Source organism: Armigeres subalbatus, chromosome 1 (genome assembly GCF_024139115.2).
Source record: "Armigeres subalbatus isolate Guangzhou_Male chromosome 1, GZ_Asu_2, whole genome shotgun sequence".
In the NCBI taxonomy this organism is placed as follows: Eukaryota; Metazoa; Arthropoda; class Insecta; order Diptera; family Culicidae; genus Armigeres; species Armigeres subalbatus.
The window spans coordinates 8,320,110-8,334,484 of NC_085139.1; the positions used below are offsets into that span (position 1 = coordinate 8,320,110).

General features: G+C 46.3%; 1 pseudogene; it reads right to left on the reverse strand.

Moving 5' to 3' along the window:
- Positions 1–452: 452 nt before the first annotated feature.
- Positions 453–1,964, reverse strand: LOC134220810 (double-stranded RNA-specific editase B2-like; annotated as a pseudogene).
- Positions 1,965–14,375: the final 12,411 nt, after the last annotated feature.

Below are 14,375 nucleotides of genomic sequence, written 5' to 3' on the forward strand. Positions count from 1 at the left end.
CAAAAAAAATGAAGGAGAGAGAATTGTATGCATAGGAGGATGCATGTTCAGGACGGTACCCTATCACCCGAAAATTTCTCTGTGGGGCCAGAAGTACCAACTGATGAGTGTCGACAACCGTCGCCGCAGATAGACTCCAGAAGTAGAAACACAAAACGGTAAAATTACTTTGTTAGACACAATTTGTGACAAAAATACACAAAACACACTTGTTGGACAGGATGCAAAAAGACTTAAAATGTGAGACATAGATTTATACGCTAATTACTAATGTTTACGGCTAGTTGAATTTATTGAGCCTATGAACTATGTGCTAAAACCTGAACCTATGAAAATGTAACCTAAAACTAATTAAAATAAATGAATTTACAGCTAAAAGCAAACTCAAATCAACAGAAGAAGAGTTTTGCTAAACGGATGGTCCGAAATCTCATCACCTGTCGCAACAAAACTTTTAGATTTTTAAGACGGAATAGGTAATGTAGCAGTACCTCTATATTCTACAATCAATTGCTGTCAAGAAGTGCTGATTCACACTGTTGGTTCACAAAAAAAAAATGGAATACTCATTTATGGCCCGGATCGCGCACCTTCGTCAACGATCGCGGAAGCCTTGTTCTACTTTTTTTCTGCGTTAGTACAGTCACGATCTGCCAAAAATATTACGGCAGGCGTTCGAGTAAAAGTAAAGATGCTTGACTTCGCGCTACATTCCGCGAAAACTTAAAATCTAATCTTTACATCATCATGATCTTAAAATAAAATAATCGGGAGAGATAAAAGTCTTACTCAGTAGCGACCTCAGCGAACTGCACGTCAAATAGTTGCCGGCAGGCGGCAACAGCGGCCTCCTTGCGGGCCAACTTCTTCGACCGGGCCTTGCCGATGAACCGTTGCCCGTCGACAGTCACTCCGACGGAGAACTCCCGCTTGGCTGGGTCGTTGGTATTGTTCGAGCCCAGGTCTTCGTAGGGGATTTGCGGGCGCATCAGAGCGAGAAGGGCTGTCGGATGACGGGCAGCCGCATCAGAGGGTAAATCGGCCTTGGTTTTGGCGACCTTTGGAGCTAGCGGGTGAACACCTCCTTCGGTGAGCTTGACTGGGGCCTTGGCTGGCTTGATGGCCGGAATTTCGAATCCCTCGTTTTGCCATTCGTTGAACAGCTTGTACAGGGCGTAGGAAGCCAGGTGCAGCATCGGCACTTCGTCGGTTTCCGGAAGTTCGGCCATTTCCACATCATCGCTACCAGCGGCCGAGCCATTGTTGCCATTGTTCGTGGCACTGGGGGTGGTGGCCTTGGTTTCGGCATTCTGGCGAGCCTTGGCCATCTGGGCGATGACAAGATCCCGCAAGGCCTTCTCCGAAGCGCGGGCCTTGGCGAGATGCTTGTTCGGAGCGGTAGCCTCGTAGCGCACGTTGTTGACCACGATTTCGGCCGTCGTCTCCTGGCCGTTGGTGTTGATGGTGAACTCACTCATGCCGGGCCCCTGGAGCTCGTGGAGAGCCACCACGGCATTCTTCGGGGTCAACAGCTTGCGCAAACGGCGCAGCTGACGTGCTTTACGTTCTTTCTCGAGACGTTTGCGATCGGCTGGGCTCAGATTCTTGCGGTTGGCAAAAATCTTTCACATCTTGGCTCCGATTCCGCCCTCGGACTCATCTCCTGTGTCATCGACCGGCATAGTAGAATCGTTGTTGTTCTGCGGAGGCTCTTCAAATTGTTGTTGTTGTTGTTGCTGCTGCTGCTGTTGTTGTTGTTGGTTTTGCTGGTTGTTTCCGTTCGAGGAAACGAACTGCTGTTCGTACTGCTGCTGCACCTGCTGTTGGTTGCGGTTCTGGGTACCACGGGGATTGTTTCGGCGGTTCATGTTGTTGAGAGCTAAGGATTTTTCACTCAGTCAGCTTTTTCTGCACACACGCGAATAAGAGCGAAGTCCGAGCACAACTTGATACTACCGGCGATCACAAGATTACTATTACTCAAGAAGAACCTAGGTGGCATTCTCAGCAATCGAGTTGTCAACAATAAGCATTGCTCGAAGTTCAAGATCCGTTGGACTGGAGTCTAACTTGGGATCCGCCAGCAACACCGAAACCTCTTCCGAAAGCTCGATACGCGGTGGATTTGCAGGAAATTCAACGTAAGTTTTGTGGAGTACAGTTGCGTCCTGCTCAACAGAATCCAGTTTCGGTGGGTGCTACTATCCAGCATTCGTTGCCAGCGCGGGAATCGTTGGTACAGCATAGCAAGGTTAGTGGGGAATGTACAATGCAGCAGCAGATCCTCGCCACTTCAGCACCGTTGATGTCTGGCCTCGAATCGTCCATTGGACACCGTGTGTCTGCAGCAATTACTTCGGTGAGTCAAACGTGCTCTGATCAGATTGCATTACAAACTAGACCATTGCAAAACAATGAAACATTTGACATACCAAAAGTGTCATCTTTCATTCAACACACTCCTATTTTCTCGACCGAACCATGCAGACCCCCCCCCAAACAATCCATCTGTTTTTCTACCAACACACAAAAGTACCCCATACGTTCGAAATACAACTGCCCCCTCCGTGCATTTTGCTGACTGCCTTCCTGCGTCGTCGTCCGGTTTGCCGATACCGTCCGATGTGCGAACAATCCAAAGCAATTCGTTACCCATTGTATCATCAGTTGCAGTCAACCACGGTGCATCGACAATACTTCCGCCCGGTGACTTGTTTGTCCCCGCACCAATGACTCCATCTTGGATTAACGCTCCCACTGCTCAACAAATCGCTGCCAGACACATCGTTTCCAGAGAACTTCCCATCTTTTCGGGCGATGCAGTCGAGTAGCCGTTGTTCTTAAGTTGCTATCGGAACACGATTCAGTTATGTGGTTTCTCTCATGGGGGAAATTTTATGCGATTACAACGGAGTCTTAATGGAAATGCAGTAGAAGCAGTACGTAGTTTTCTGTCGGAGCACTCATCGGTTTCCATGATCATTACTACGTTGTATACACTCTACGGACAATCCGATCTAGTCATCAATTCTGTATTGCAAAAAGTTCGTACTACACCGTCTCCAAAACCAGATAAGCTAGAATCCTTAATATCTTTTGGACTTGTCTGTCAAAATCTTTGCGGTCATCTTCGCGCTGCTGGACAGGAGGCCCACTTCTCTAACCCAGCTTTACTCCAAGAGTTAGTGAATAAACTTCCGGCGAATTTGAAACTAGATTGGGCCCTCTTCAAGCAAAAGTGTCCTGTGGTTGATCTAGGCGTATTTGGGAACTACATGGCGCAACTAGTGGTAGCTGCAAGTGATGTTACACCCTTTCCACTGCTTGAAGAGCCTCGTTCTTATTCCGGAAAACAGAAGTTGTACGTTAACACCCATTCCACCGGGTATCCATCGGAGGTTGCCAATAAACAGCATCAACCCAGCTATTGCGGAGACAAGCATATCCAGCCGAAGCCGTGCCCAATTTGTTGCAAACCTGGACACAAAGTTCGGGATTGTGGCGTGTTCAAGAACTACAATTTAGAGGATCGTTGGAAGCGGACGCAAGAGAACTATTTATGTAGACGGTGCCTAGTGGCGCATGGGAAGTTTCCTTGTAAGGTGACGATATGTGGAATGGATGGATGTGAAGAACGGCACCACAAACTATTGCACCCGGGAAAACCAGAGTCCGCAGTACCAATTGAGTCTCCGAAAGGGAACAAACAAATTTATGTTCATAACGCCCTGAAAGTCGCTACGTTATCGTCCCAGTGACGCTCTTTGGACGAAGGGTCTTCATCAACACTGGTCGAGGCGTCAGTCGCTCGTGAGTTAGGAGTGACAGGCAAGATGTATCCGCTTTGTTTGCAGTGGACCAATGATGTGGAACGTTCCGAGGACAATTCCCAGCTAATACGTCTCGAAATCTAGAGCCGTGGAGCTGATAAGCGACATGTACTGAAGGCCATACACACCGTCGAAAAGCTGCGCCTTCCCTCGCAAAGTTTGTCAGTTGACCAGCTATCTAATCGATTTCCTTATCTTCGTGGTCTACCCATCGAAGGATATTGCAACGCAACTCCAACTATCCTCATTGGCTTGGACAACGTGAATCTAAAAATTCCACTTAAAATTCGGGAAGGTAGGATCGGCCAACCGGCTGCAGCAAAAACTCGACTGGGTTGGACTGTTTACGGTCCCATTTCTGACGAAGATTTCTCAATGAAACAGTGTCACATCCATCTCTACCAAGAAGTTCGCAGTGCTGACGATGAATTACATGATCTAGTGAAGGACTTTTTTTCGATAGAAAACGTTGGCGTTGCCATAGCACCATTGCTGGAAGGCTCCGATGAAATGCGTTCAAGGAAAATTCTGGAAGAAACTACTTCGCGATTGCCATCCGGAAGATTTCAGACAGGACTATTGTGGAAACATGATTACATCGACTTTCCAGACAGCAAGCCCATGGCAGAGAGTCGTTTGAGATCCTTAGAACGTCGGCTGATGCGGAAACCTGAGCTTTTCGAAAATCTCAAGCAACAAATGGATGAATATCAGGAGAAAGGATTTGCACACAAAATTACGAATGAAGAATTGTATTCATCGGATCCTAAAAGGGTGTGGTATCTTCCACTAGGGGTAGTGGTACATCCTAGAAAACCAGGGAAAGTCCGCATGATCTGGGACGCAGCTGCGACGGTACGGGGTGAATCGCTAAATTCCGTTTTACTCGCAGGGCCAGATTTGCTGACGTCCCTTCCATCAGTTCTCTCCAGATACCGACAACGGCAAGTCGCCATTAGTGGTGATATACAACAAATGTTTCATCAGTTCCAGATAAGACCAGAAGACCGGCAAGCACAACGGTTCTTGTTCCGGAGCGACCCCTCCAAATCACCGGATACGTACGTCATGGATGTCGCTACGTTTGGTGTGACATGCTCGCCCTCTGCTGCGCAGTTCATTAAGAATCGAAATGCTAAAGATTTCGAGTCCGAGTTCCCTAAAGCAGCTGCCGCTATCATCCACAACCACTACGTGGACGATTACTTGGACAGCCTAGACACTCCAGAAGAGGCCATTAATCTAGCTTTGCAGGTAAAGATGGTCCATGCAAAAGCTGGGTTTCACCTACGAAACTGGATGTCTAGCTCTAAAAAAGTTCTATCACGGGTCGGGGAATCCGCGGAAGAAACAGTGAAGTGCTTCAAAGCGCATACATCTTCACCTTCAGAACGTGTTCTAGGAATGAGTTGGTATCCTGATTCAAATGAATTCCCTTTCAGTATTCTTTTCCGGGAAGAGTTGATGCCATTAATGCAGAAACAGCGTATACCCACAAAACGGCAATTACTGAGGATGGTCATGAGCATTTTTTGATCCCCTTAAACTGGTGTCGCTTGTTGTGGTGCACGGGAAAATTCTCATAAAAAACGTGTGGCGTGCAAAAATCGTTTGGGACGGAGAAATATTAAGCGAAATATTCCAGGAATGGCATCGGTGGATTCGTCTGTTAGGACAACTGGACGCAATTCGCATACCAAGATGCTACTGCCCTGGATAACTTTCAGAAAGTTTCAATACTCTGGAACTATATGTTTTTGTCGACGCTAGCGAGGAAGCATATGTGGCTGCGGCATACTTCCGGATCGTAGATCGAAGCCAAGTGGGCTGTGTTCTGGTGTCTTCTAAAACTAAAGTGTCACCGTTGAAACCTCTGTCAATACCCCGTCTCGAGCTACAAGCGGCATTGCTAGGATCCAGATTGGCGAAGTCTGTGGCAGAGAACCATACTCTTCGCATTCATCAACGGTTCTTCTGGAGTGATTCTTCCACTGTTCTATCCTGGTTGCATTCAGATCAACGCAAATACCGACAATTCGTAGCGTGTCGGGTGTCGGAAATTTTGGACTCATCAAAAGTAGAAGAATGGCATCACGTTCCCTCTCGCTTGAATGTCGCCGATGATGCTACCAAGTGGAAGGAAGGCCTACAAATCAACATCCATCACCGTTGGTTTCGGGGTCCAAGCTTCTTGTACGAAACTTCAGATTCCTGGCCCCAATCTACAACATTTCCTTGTCATACCACAGAGGAACTTCGCCCGGTACACGTTCACCTAACAAGCGTAAAAGAACAAACAGTGCAGTTCTCCAGATTTTCTAAGTGGGAACGCTGTTTGCGAACGATTGCATACGTTCACCGATTTGTCGAACAACTGAAGCGAAAGAGGCGCAATGAGATTACTAATACATCGCCAATACTTTCTCGAGACGAACTTCAATATGCAGAGCGCACAATTTGCAGATTAGCCCAGGTCGAAGCCTTTGGAGAAGAGATAACCACGATGACTAAAAATCAACAGCTACCTCCAAATCAACACAAGTAAACTGTACAAGTTCTTTTCTAGACGACCACGGAGTTGTTCGAATGGAGGGTCGGACTGCCGGCTATCCTGAAGCATTTTTCGAGTACAAGTATCCCGTAATGCTGCCAAAGGACCATATTGTAACTTCGTTGTTTGTTGATTCGTACCAAAGGCGATTTAACCATATCAACTCGGAGGAAGCGGTAAATAAAATGCGGCAGAAATTCCACGTGTCGGGAATGAGGGCGTCATTTTGAAAAACTCGGAAGCTCTGTTACTGGTGCAGGGTGTACAAGGCGACTCCAGCAGCTACAAGGATGGCACCTTTACCAGCAGCCCGAGCTACTCCCTACGTGAGATCGTTCAGTTTCGTTGGAATTGACTATTTCGGCGGGCCGTTAATCGTACAAGGCAGACAGGAGGTCAAGCGGTGGGTCGCGCTATTCACTTGCTTGACTATTAGAGCAATACATCTCGAGCTTGTTGCAAGCTTAACAACATAATGTTTATAAATGGCGATTCGGAGATTTGTAGCACGGAGAGGGGCACCTTCGGAGATATATAGTGATCGGGGAACCAACTTTGTCGGAGTCAGCGGCGAATTAAGGGAGCAGATAAAAGGTATTAACAACGATTTGGCCTCAACGTTCACCAATACTACGACTCAATGGCGGTTCAACCCACCAGCTTCACCGCACATGGGGGGGTCTTGGGAACGTATGGTTCGGTCCGTAAAATGTGCTTTAGCTGCGCTGTCTGTTGAGCGTAAGCCAAACGAAGAAACTTTGGTTACATTGCTGGTCGAAGCAGAATCTGTGGTGAACTCGAGGCCATTGACCTACATGCCCCTCGAGACTGAGGAACACGAGTCGCTAACGCCAAACTGTTTCCTCTTGTTAAGCACTAGCGGAGTGAATCAACCTTCATCCGAACTGATCAACGATAAGCTATCATTGCGTTCCAACTGGTTCTTATATCAGCGGCTCTTGGACCAGTTCTGGACGCGCTGGATAAGGGAATATCTTCCCACCATTACCAAACGAACCAAATGGTTCGCAGACACCAAACCGGTGGAGGCCGGAGATTTGGTGATGATCGTAGATGACCGACTTCGGAATGGGTGGATCAGAGGTCGAATTCTGCGAGTGTTCCCTGGCAGGGATGGCAGATGTCGAAGTGCCAACGTCAAAACATCTACAGGCATTCTACGGCGTCCAGTTGTGAAATTGGCCGTCCTGGAAGTGGCGGATACTGCTCGTGAGGACACGGAGCAATACGGGTCGGGGAATGTTCAGGACGGTACCCTATCACCCAAAAATTTCTCTGTGGGGCCAGAAGTACCAACTGATAAGTGTCGACAACCGTCACCGCAGATATGAATAATAGCAGAAACGCGTAAACAGTATAGAGTTCAGTATTGTTAGACAGCAGACGTAAAAAGACAAACAGCACGGGAAAATTATTTTGTTGGACACAATTTGTGACAAAGCTACACGAAAAACACTTGTTGAACAGGAATTGTGACGCAAAAAGGCTAAAATGTGAGACATAGATTTATACGCTAATAACGTATAATGTTTCCGACTAGTTGTATTTATTGAGCCCATGAACTATGTGCTAAAACCTAAACCTATGCAAAATGTAACCTAAAACTAATTAAAATAAATGAATTTACAGCTAAAAGCAAACTCAAATCAACAGAAGAAGAGTTTTACTAAACGGATGGTCCGAAATCTCATCACCTGTCGCAACAATGCACTTTCGGCCCTTGTCCATGTCTAACTTTAACCACATGCACACGTGTGCCTTCGATCGGCTTCTTTGCTCTTTTGTTGATATATAGAGCGCCATAAGGAGATAATTATTCTTTGTGCGTATTGGGCTCATATATGTAGATCTATGTACTGGAAAATGATCCAAAGAAGTGTGCCAGCCACGCGATCTAACCAGGAGATGACGAATCGCAGCCATGTAAATTAACGATTTTAAACTATGCGCAAAAACAGGCAGTGTTCCATGATTTGTTATGTTTTATTTTATCAGAAAAAAACGCATCTCATGGCATTTGTGGGTCGATCAACCATCCAGCACGTGCGACCATATGTTTGATGATTCTTATTTGTTTTCAAAAAAGGCCCACGGCCCTAATTAGATGTCTTCCACACACACATCCCGACCAGCAGTCGTTACCTTTTTATCGCTTTTTCCTATCCTTTCCCAGTCCATCTTCTCCAGCCAAACGGGTATATCAACTGAAGTGGTCATCACTACGGACGGAATCATTTTACGCAGCGATCCTTTCAACACGTGTTCTAGATCCTCGATTATCCTCTCTCCACCTTATGTTATCGGTGTCTGACACACGTCTGTACGCATCACGAACCGAAATATCCATTACCGAATCCTACAACTGTACGGATTCGCAGAAAATATCGCTTTCAACGGTTCTAGGTCAAGACACTACAAGAAGCGTCGAATTCGACTACCGATCGATCAATTTGGCCAGTTGCGGCGGTGAGTGTGATCGCGCGTGTATCCAACTTCCTGGAAGCGACCAGTCGAATCAAATCAAAGCAAGCCGCGCCGCGTTTGGTCCAACCTATCGATCCGATTAGAACCAGTGCAACCCCTCTTGTAGGATATAGGTAAGTGATCCGCACCGGCGTCATCGTGGTCACCCTCGCAACGGCGGCAAAGTAGACTTTGAAAAAGGATTTGCCGATTTTATGCTCTGATTGCCAGCTTCCCTTGTCATTTACTTGAAGCGACGATCATCATGGTTGGGTTGGAAACCGGAAAATTATAGCTATCGATAATGAGAGGATCGTTCGAAGCAGATTTCCTCAGTAGATAACGCTAATCAGCTCTTGAATTTTCTCGGTTCTGGCCCGGGTTTTGGTGGAAAGCATTGCCTTTCTACAGAGCATTTTTTTTCACAAATGTCACAAACTAAATGCCGAACGGCTGGCTCTGTGTTCTGGATCATGCTAATTAGGTTGTGGCACTTGTTTTTTTAATGTTCGTGTCTCTTTGGGGTCAAGTGCAGAAGCGGCACATGCCAAAGATGCTTCCTCACTTGATTGATGGCTGTGTATTTATTAAACTTTCGGAACAATTTTGGACCAGATTGGTCCAGAACACGCCACGCAACGCAAAATTAAAAGACAATTTAGCACTTTCTAACGCCTCATGTGAAGTTATTACCAAATCGCATAAAAACATCGAAACTTTTCGGTTGAATCGGTATTCCAACCGGTGTGAATAATTTCGAAAGAATTTGGAAAAAGAATTTCGGAACTTGCTTGATGATCTCCCTCTTTATGGGTAAGTGCTCTTCACAGACGGGTCCAAAATGGGGAAAAATTACAAACATTTCAAGTGGACGGCGAGTCTGGCTACATTGTTGGGATTGATCTCGCTGCTCGTGAAACGAGGCACTGTATGCGATTTACCGCATCCAGTGGAATGGGCGCGATTTAGGTTGGGATTGCCGGCCACCCGACCATCGATATGGAACTGAATTAGAATCCAGGAACACTTTGCCACGAGAGTAGACACTCTGCATAGCGCACGATGGTTCCTCTTATTTAAGTTTGTTTTCCGCCACTGGTGTGTCCAGGGTTGGAGTAATTTGTTTCAATTTTTTTTGTCAACTAATAATTTCTTTCTTTTTACCAGAGTACCTTTAAGAAAACTCAGAATTCCGTTTTTATGTTGATATATACAATTGAATTAACAAGCCACTATATACCGTTTTCCGAAAGTAGCGTTGTAAAATTAATTTTATTCGCATATTTAACATTTTAAGTGTTTGTGCTTCGAGTCCCTACATCTTTGTGGATATGTCTATTTATAACTTTAGATTTTGATAAAAGCATAGTTTTTTGTGGAAACCCCTACATTTTAGCCTGTTGTAGGCATCGGTTGCAAAATGGTGGGTTGACATCAAGGAAGGAGCGCCCAACAGAGCTCTGGTCCCCACAAGTCCCTATCTCACGCTTCCACGGGTCGTCCGATGACAAAAGACCGCCAGCTGAGGGTTGTGTACTTAGCTGGTAGTGCAGCCTGGGCACTGTTGTCCTTCTAACATCAGCTAGAGTGAGAAGGTACGCCTCGAGCGTCTGTTCACCAGGAGGTGCGGCTCAAACAGCGTCTGCCTGGTACCCAGCGGCTGATTAACGAAATGCTGTATCGCGTCAGCTATACCTAAGGTGGCAGCCCCATCATCGCGATGTAGGTAACGCGACCCCGGTAAGGTAGCTTACTGAAGCCTCTCATATACCACGAAAAATGGAGATAGAAGAAAAAGAGAACGTTTTTTTGGCAACTGACCCGGCAACGAAATAAGGACTATGATTGGAAACTCGGTACCTGGAATGACCTTAAATGAACCTGGACTAGCGAGCCTTCTGGCTCGTGAACTGCAGAATGTTGGAGTGAACGTGGCTGCTATTCAAGAAGTCCGATGGCCTAGATCCGGAGAACGTGAATTCCGAGCCGTGGACCCCACGACCAATACTGCATTCAAGTATAACATCTATCACAGCGGCGGTGAAAAATCAGAGCATGGAGTTGGTTTCGTAGTGATGGGCAAGCAGATGAAGCGAGTGATGCGGTGGAAACCCATTAGCGAACGAATCTGTGTGTTGAGAATACGAAATTCTTCAATTACAGCCTAATCAACGTTTACGCTCCGACAAACGATAAATCCGACGACGTGAAGGACACGTTTTATGAATGACGTGATAAACCCTATGGAGAGTGTCCAAAGCATGACGTGAAAATTGGTCTCGGAGACGCTAACGCTCATGTCAGTAGAGAGGACTTTTACCGTCCCATAATCGGTAGGGAGAGCCTTCACTCCGCTACCAATGACAACGGCCTACGGCTAGTAAATTTTGCTGCTGCCAGAGGGATGGCCATCAGTAGCACCTACTTTGCACGAAAGAACATCCGAAAGCACACCTGGAGACACCCAAATGGTGAAACTTGCAACCAGATAGACCATGTTCTGGTGGATGGGCGCCATTTCTCGGATGTTATCGATGTGCGGACATTCAGAGGTCCGAACATTGACTCTGATCACTACCTCGTTGTCAGTAAAATTCGATCACGGTTGTCAACTGTATCGAACGAAAGATCACAGCGAACGATGCGTTACAATATCCAGCGATTGTCGGCGGAAGGAGTATCGTCTGAGTACCGCCAGAAGCTCGACGAACGGATAAGTGCAATCAACGTTAGCGACAACATCAACGATCTATGGGAGTCGATCCATGGAGCGGTGAGCACAACAGCACGAGAAGTGGTAGGCACTGCACAGAGGCGACCCAGGACGGGTTGGTTCGATGTGGAGTGCCAGAGAGTGACAGACGAGAAGAACGTTGCCAGAAGCCGGATGTTGGTGTCAGGTACCCGATCGAATAGAGATCGGTACAAGGAAGCAAGAGCAGCGGAAAAACGAACCCACCGCAGGAAGAAAAAAGAGTACGAAGATCAAGTGATTAGTGAGGCGCAGGAAAAATTGGAGCAGAACGATATGCGGAGGTTTTATGAGTCTGTCAATGGCGTGCGGAGAAAGACAGCGCCATCTCCCGTCATGTGCAACGACCAACAAGGGAATTTGCTGACAGATAAAACTGAAGTGGCTGCCAGGTGGAAGCAACACTTCGAGACTTTGTTGAATGGAGGAAGTGACGGTGCATCAGAGAACAGAATAAATATTAGCGACGATGGACAAGCTGTGGAATCACCTACACTAGATGAGGTTAAAAAAGCTGTCAAAGAGCTGAAAAACAATAAGGCTGCGGGGAAGGACCAGCTCCCGGCTGAACTTCTCAAACATGGCAGTGAGCAGCTTTACGAAGTTCTGCACCATATTATGTCGAAAATATGGGAAGACGAGGAAATGCCTGCTAGCTGGTTGGACGGCCTCATTTGCCCTCTCTTTAAGAAAGGGCACAGACTGGAGTGCGCCAATTACCGAGGAATAACCCTCCTTAATTCGGCGTACAAAATTATGTCCCGTATTCTGTTCAACAGATTGAGACCGCTTGAAGAGTCCTTCGTCGGCGAATACCAAGCAGGTTTTCGTGAGGGCCGATCAACGACGGATCAAATGTTTACCCTGAGACAAATCCTTGATAAATTCCGGGAGTACAACTTGCAGACACATCATCTGTTTATTGATTTCAAGGCGGCGTACGATTCAGTGAAACGGAATGAATTATGGCAAATTATGCTTGAACATGGTTTTCCGGCGAAACTGATACGGCTGATTCGTATAACGTTGGACGGATCGAAATCAAGTGTAAGGGTTGCGGATGAAATATCGACGTCATTTGTTACCTTAGATGGATTAAAGCAGGGTGATGCACTCTCGAACCTACTGTTCAATATAGCGCTCGAGGGAGCGATTAGGAGAGCTGGTGTGCAAAGAAGCGGTACCATTATCACAAAATCGCATATGCTCCTGGGATTTGCGGACGATATCGATATTATCGGAATTGATCGCCGTGCCGTGGAAGAGGCTTTTGCGCCTTTTAAGAGGACATCGAGGATTGGACTCACGATCAATACCAGCAAAACGAAGTACATGGTCGCTGGCAATCAACGTGGGTTCATTAGTGGTGGTGGTAGCGAAATAGTGCTGGATGGTGAAAAATTTGAAGTGGTAGAAGAATTTGTGTATCTTGGAACATTAGTGACGTGCGATAATGATGTTACCCGCGAGGTGAAAAGGCGTATTGCAGCTGCAAATAGGGCTTATTACGGACTTCGTAACCAGCTTAAGTCCCGTAGTCTGCAAACGAAAACAAAACTCGCGCTGTATACTACTCTGATTCTTCCGGTGGCTTTATACGGCCATGAGACATGGACGTTAAAGGAGGCTGATCGGAGAGCTCTCGGAGTGTTTGAGCGTAAGGTGCTGCGGACAATACTCGGCGGTAAACAGGAGAACGGTATTTGGCGGCGCCGCATGAATCACGAATTGTACCAGGTGTATAAAGGGCTGGATATTATTAAGCTTATACAACACGGCAGACTACGGTGGGCTGGTCACGTTGTTCGTATGCCGGAAGAACGACAAGCGAAGATAATATTTAGTAGAGAACCCGGAAGAGGCCGCAGGCTTCGTGGAAGGCCGCGTACACGATGGCTTTTTGCAGTTGAAGAGGACCTGAGGGCGCTCAATGTTCAGGGCGACTGGAAGCGATTGGCCCAGGATCGAGTCCAGTGGAGAAGGATACTCCATTCGGCGTAGGTTCATCGAAGAGCTGTAGCCCATCAAGTATCAAGTAAGTAAGGCATCGGTTTGTTTTAAAAAGCTTAAATCTTACACATATTGTGCACCTCAATATTGCTCATATAAAGCACCCATCATGCTTGTATTGCTTACACTCATACGATGGCTGCTATGATCTGTCAAGTGACTGAAGAAGAGGGGTATGTTAGGCTTGTTCATGTTTATAGGCCTGTTCAATACCACACATCTCCCCCTTCTCTAAAAAAATGGCTGACACCTTATACTTGAAGAGAAAAAAATACTTCCTTGATACTATCTGAAATGGTATTACTCTCTTACTAAGGCACAAGGACATCTTGCAACAACCGTCACTTCAGGCACATTATTGTACTGCGAACGTCTCTTTTCGTAATTGAAGAACATATTGGATATATGTACTATTATGGAAGCCAAACCTATTTATGAATACTCAATCTCAAAACATTCTCGGGCAGTGGCGTCTCGACTCGCAATAAAAATATCATGTCCACTAACCATATTTTACTTGTAATACAGATTATTACTACTTTCTTTCAGCACACATCTATTTCACATCATTCACACACATCATTCAGCATCCATTCACACACATCAGCACACATCTGATCTACAATAACACTGTTCTATTTGCGGGCATCCCACCAAAGCAGAGGAAGAAGCACTTGAATGCGTGCGTTCCACCACGCAAAATTGTAATCATTACGTTCCACAATAACACATTCTTCTTGCAGGCGTC